We start from the raw sequence: 6,000 nt of genomic DNA, 5'->3' as shown, positions 1-6,000 counted from the left end.
ATTTATTAGCACCGTGTGCAGCAGAGAAATAGAAGTAACGTTACGAGCAAGACACTTTGTCAGATTTGAGATACACAGGGTGACGGCATCTTAAGTACATGTGATATGTGATATGGGTCACGTGATCCAATGGGTTACAGGGAAAAGAACATAAAGCAAGCAAAAAAAAAAATATATATATATAATAAACCACAAAAAGCACAATACAAGGCTCTATAGTGTTAAATAAATAATGAGTAAAGTGCCCTGACACCCATACTGTGACAGTAGTCAAAAACAGAATTTCTAAGCAGATAGCATGTGCACAAGGGCACACACACACAAACACACTAACTGTGATGCGTGTGTACACATGAGTAAAGTCACAATACCAGCAGCAGTATATAACAACCAAATCGTGAAATCAACTGACAGAGAATATATATATATATATATATTTATATATATATAGATAATATATATATTCCCCCATGGGTGGACATACCTGTTCAATACCGATATAACTCAAGGAGGCAACAGTGTGTTTCATGAGGTTAAAGTGATTAGCCACGGGGCAGTTTTGGTCATGATTTCTGATAGCACACCTATGTTCAGAAATTCTGTTCTTAAGAGGTCTGGATGTTTTACCAATTTAAGCGAGACCACAGGAGCACTTCAACATGTAAGTATGTAAGCATGCAGTGTTTGTAATGTTACAATCAAAAGAAATGCTGACAGAAGCTTTTTGTCTCATAATTTTGACGTTTGTCCTACAATTATGACTTTAATCATGTAATTTTGACGTTTTGTCTTTTAAATTTTGACTTTTTGTTTGATAATTTTGACTTTTTGTCTTCTAATGTTGACTTTTGTTTTCTAATTTTGACTTTTTGTTTTCTAATTTTGACTTTTTGTTTCACAAATTCAACTTTTTGTTTCATAATTTTGACTCATCTCAGAATTTTGACTTTTTGTCTTATACTTTTGACTCTTATCTCACTTTTCCCACTTTTATTTCATAATGTTGACTAATAATTTGACTTTCTGTCTCATAAGTTTGACTTTTTGTCAAGTGGTTTCCACTTTTTGTCTACTATTTTTGACTTACTGAACCAAAATGTTGACCTACCATGTGCATTTTCTTTTAAAAAATCATGAGTATTTGTTCAGAGGTCATATATGAGACTACTGCCAGTAAAACATGTTTGGTCTCTTTCATATCTTCTTTGTTGGCGTACTGAAACACATGTTCACTGTATGCTGCAGGTTCTTCTGTCCTTATTTCCGTTAGCACTTTATTATTCAGCGTAAACAGGAAGTGAACTGTGACGTATGTTTCTGCGTATGTGGCTGTAAAGTCAAGTACAAGCCCGCTAACTGCTAACTGCACTTTACCAAACAGGAAACACACCTCTGGTAGGTGACATCATGTCATCAGCTGATCTGGAGCTTTTGTTAACGTCAGTCTTCGTCTGCAGGCTGAATTGTAGATGTTCACATTCCATTTGTCTCTAAAGAGTTCTCGGCCATTACGATGTAAAAATGAAGATTAAAAGCGAATCAGCAACATTTCATAACATGATCAAAAGCTCCACAACAACGACTGAATGGACCCAAAGGTGAAGCTACTTTTATTATTCATTGTTTCTAAGCTCGAGAGGAAACTTTCAGTCTCGATATACTTACAGTGTTTTGAGTCTGTCTGCCAAACATGACTTTAGGTTTCAGACCACTTTATAAACTTTCAAAACAGGCAAAATCTGTGCAGCTGAATCTTTGAAAATTAATAATTATGTAAATAAAATTCATCTGAAACCAGAGATGCACAAGTGTTTTTAAAATGCATCTGAACTGAACAGGAACAAATCAGTTCACTGACTTAAGTGTTTCGACGATAGTACAATTTTACAGGGCTGTATGGAAACACATTTACACCACTTAATGGAAAAAAAAGATGAAAAGTAAATCATGACAGGAAAATAATTTTAATTTGGTTTTTTTTTCTGATAATTAAGATTTTTGACTTTTGTCCTCTAATTTCGACTTTTTCTCCAACAATTTTGACTTTTATCATATAATTTTGGTGTAATGTCTTCTAATTTTGACTTTTTGTTTGATTAACTTTTTCTCATAATTTTGACTTTTATATTGTGATTTTGACCTTCTTTCTAATTATATTGCATTTTTGTTTCATAATTTTGACTCTTACCTCAGTTTTGTCACTTTTATTTCACAATTTCGACCTCATAGTTTTCTTTATATCTTGACTTTTCTCTTGTAATTTTGAATTTTTATCCCATAATTTTGACTTTCAGCTTCATAATTGTGACATTTTGTTGTATACTTTTGACTTTTATCTCCTAATTTTGATTTTTTGTTTCATAATTTTGACTTTTTTGTGGTAATTTTGACTTTTTCTGACTAGCCCTAGGAGATGGCATGATTTTATAATTTAGTTTTTTGTTTGTTTGTTTTCTTTCCTGATGATTTCATTATCTGGTGACTTTTTAAAATCATCCTACGATCCCTGTGGGAACCACAATGATTGACTGAAAAAATACATTAAGTAAAAATAATACATATTTTGAAGACCAACCATAAATAGAAAAGATTAATCTAAGGTCATTTGTCTGTTTATTTAATTTTGTTATGGCCAGAGTAGGTTGTAACTTGACTGTTGAGTCAGTTTTTTACCAGTGAATCATGCTAAAGTCACGGCTGTGTGGCACTTTCTGTTTCACTGCTCAGACGATGCAGCAATGTGTAGTGTCAGTGTGTGTGTAGAAATGAATCATTTCGTGGAAAAAGTAAGAATTACATGTCCTCCCATTCATCGCCAAAATAGTGTAGGTTAAGTTCTTAAATGTTTGGGAAGATTTCAGGGGCCAAACGTGGTTTAATAACCATGAGTATATTTGGTCAAATGTCAGTGGGAATGTAAACTTCCTCTTTCATCTTTTAGTTTACTTGTTACAGGTTCCCCTTTTGTCTTGACAAAACTTAAGTGCCAAAATATGTTAAACAATGATATTTTATCATTCAGAACAATAGCAGGTTTTGCTTTCTGTCTTCTAACCAACACAAGGAGGCTCTGGAAGTTTCTGTCACAACAAATACATCAGAAGCCACTTTGAAGGAGGCTTTAATCAGTTTGTATGAAAATAATTGCTGATGGTTTTATATTCCTTATCTACGAGTCAATAAGCATGGTGCCCTAACATGTCTATTATCTTACGATTATTAGTGTAACAAACGGCCTCTTGAGCTTTCTATAGGCCCGTTTCCATCGCAGGAACTTCGGGGTAATTTTCCGGGGCCGGGGCCGTTGGTGTGTGTCTCCACCACAGGAACCACCCCCGAAGGACAGAGTTCCGGAACTTTTACAGGGGCTAAACAAGTCCCTGCCTCGGAGTAGGTACTCAGAACGGCCCCGAGAAACTCCTGGGTGGGGCTTGGGGATTACTTGGTGCTGATTGGATATACTCAAGGAGGGATGTGACGACAACAGAAAAGCAACAAAATAGCCGGCATTTTTAAAACTCAGCAGACGAGGGTTAGCTCGTTCATATAGCTTCCACCGCCATGTAAAAAAACCTCACTAAATGGCCCGTAAAAAAAATATTTTTCCAGCGGATATCTTAGTTACAACATGATTGAGCTAGCAAAGCAGTTTTGTGTTGATATGTGTGGTATTTATTCAGTTTTGGGAAATCACAATGTCTAGAAAGCATCAGCTGACAGGGACAGCTAACAGCAGCAGCAAAGCTAACATCAGGCTGTGATCTGTTAAAAGCCTCCCGTTGTCGGAAACGACATGAAACTACTCCAGTTAGCTCAATCATGTTGTAACTAAGACATCCGCTGGAAAAAATATTTTTTTCACGGGCCACTTTGTGAGTTTAGTGAGTTATTACAGACACCGCTAAGGGCTAACAGCTAACAGCATCCCTACGCCCCTACGTCGCCCCGGTCAAAATGGTCGCGCAACGATTACATCACAACCAGAGCCCGGTAACTTTACAGGAACCTTCCTCCGACTCCGCTCTCAGTGGAGACACGGCGGTTGAGAGGGCCGAGCGAGAGGACGTTCCTGTAGTAGTTCCTGCCCCCCAAATAGTACCAGGAACTTCTTCAGTGGAAACGGGCCTTATATTTCACAAGCAAGCTCTTGAAGATGGCCTACAAACATAACTGTTCCCAGCATTCATGTGTAATATTGAACGATCATCGTGTGTAGACCAATTTTGAGTAGACGTCACAGTTGCATCACAGCAGTTGTGCGCTTGCTGATGGCAGAAAAACAGTGGACATCGGAGAGAAAGAGTTGACATACCCGGATTTCAAATGTCTTCTTGCATCCGTTGGATGTCAGGACAGGAGTACGGACTAAGATAACCTTCATTTTTATAGAAAACCGTCACAGAAGACGCCTTAGTAGAAAATAAAGTTTTGTCTCTGGTAGATTATAGTCTTGATATTCAGGATATAATTGCTTCTGGATACTCCGTAGAGGAGTGTGTGTTGGCTCACATGAAGACGCCAGCGAGCGTCTGATGACTAGGCCTGTGCCCTGTGCAGAGTCAATCACCGCAGTGACCACTGTTCATTCACCACTGCGCCTGGGGATGACAAAAGGCTGTGGTGAAGTCCAACAGTTTCCCGACAGTTTCCAGCAGCTCTCAGTCAATACAGGAAGTATTTCACACCCTGTTCGACCAGATGCTGATTTATTAAAATATTATCAGACTCATATCAGTTTGTTCTCAGTCTCCAGTTGTTTTGATTAAGATAGAGTAAGGGTTGATAAGATAGAGGTTGGTAAGATAGAGTTGGTTGTTGACGTTCTGGGACACCATGTCAAGTTCTGCCTGTTACATGCATTGTCCTCTTTCAAAATACACTTGTGTTTTCACAGGAAATTTAACGTTTACATACAGTCTCTTTCAAAATAAAAGCACTATGTCAGTACAACAAAAACGTGGTTAGGTTTAGAGAAAAAGAACAGGCTTTGGCTTTAGAATCTCACAGTACACAAACACCGCTCTCTCGGGTGAAAGTCGGTGTTTGTCGCTGTTTCTCCGATGTCGCTGGGCACCATTAAACTATAATCCCAACTGACCACGTATCATGCCGACGGTAAAGCACGCCCTTTTTCCATTGGTTTCTGATGCTGCAAGTCACTGCCCAAGTGCTGGATTTCGACAACTTTAGAGTGAGACTGGGCTCATTCGATCACCAGCGACTGCCACACAATGCATGGCGGTTAGTTTTGTGTCCGTCTTCATCCTGACATCTGACTCACATGATCCAGGCAGCTGCAGTTTTTAGAGCCAGGCGCTGCAGTTGCTCGCCACCAACTGCAGGACCCAGGGCATGATGGGAAACACCTGGCTCTCACCTGATCCAACAGCTGATTGGTTGATTCAACACCACCACAGCACACCTGACACACACCCGTGCATGGCTTCATTACTGACTGTGCTGACCTGCACACTCCATTGGTTATTTAGGTTCATTTTAGTTGAATAAATTATGCTTATTTTAACCAGTTCTTTTATGTGGACTTCCTGTTTGTCACATTCATTGAGCCAGTTTGTGACAAATGAGGGATCGTCTGGCATCAGATGTGTTCGGTAAGGTTAAATCTTGCCTTAGTGTGACACAGTAGACTTGATTTGTTATATAGGATCAATCTGGTTTGTGACTCTTGTGGTTTGCGAATGCTAAATTGAGGTTAAGCACATTTCAGGAGCACAGTTTTTGGTGTGTTTTTGGTGTTAGCATTGTGACTGAGATTGTTGGGAGTATCACACAAGGATTTTTGTTTGTGTAGTCCATTTTTAGAATCAGCGCATAAATAACCACCAGCAGTATCTGTCGGAAAACTAGAGTTGAGATTAGTTGGTGGGATTTCTTGTTTACTTGTGAGAGCCGGTTCTTTGGCTCTCGTTCACTTTGAAGAGCCGGTTCAAAGATGCTGTTTGTTCGTGATCTGGATATTGTAGTGATGTGACGTTCGCG

The 6,000-nt window shown here is 38.8% G+C and overlaps 1 protein-coding gene across 1 annotated transcript in view; it reads left to right on the top strand.

Moving 5' to 3' along the window:
- The first annotated feature begins 1,207 nt into the window (after window positions 1-1,207).
- The window catches only part of LOC117249265 (uncharacterized), a 39,201-nt gene continuing 34,408 nt past the window's right edge, over window positions 1,208-6,000 (top strand). Inside the window, exon 1 of the mRNA XM_078165006.1 lies at window positions 1,208-1,598. The gene's annotated coding sequence lies outside the window, so the exon portion shown is untranslated. The remainder of the gene's footprint in view (window positions 1,599-6,000) is intronic.

The sequence above is a fragment of the Epinephelus lanceolatus genome, chromosome 23 (assembly GCF_041903045.1).
Source record: "Epinephelus lanceolatus isolate andai-2023 chromosome 23, ASM4190304v1, whole genome shotgun sequence".
NCBI classification, from domain to species: domain Eukaryota; kingdom Metazoa; phylum Chordata; class Actinopteri; order Perciformes; family Serranidae; genus Epinephelus; species Epinephelus lanceolatus.
This window is presented reverse-complemented; position numbering and strand designations above follow the sequence as displayed.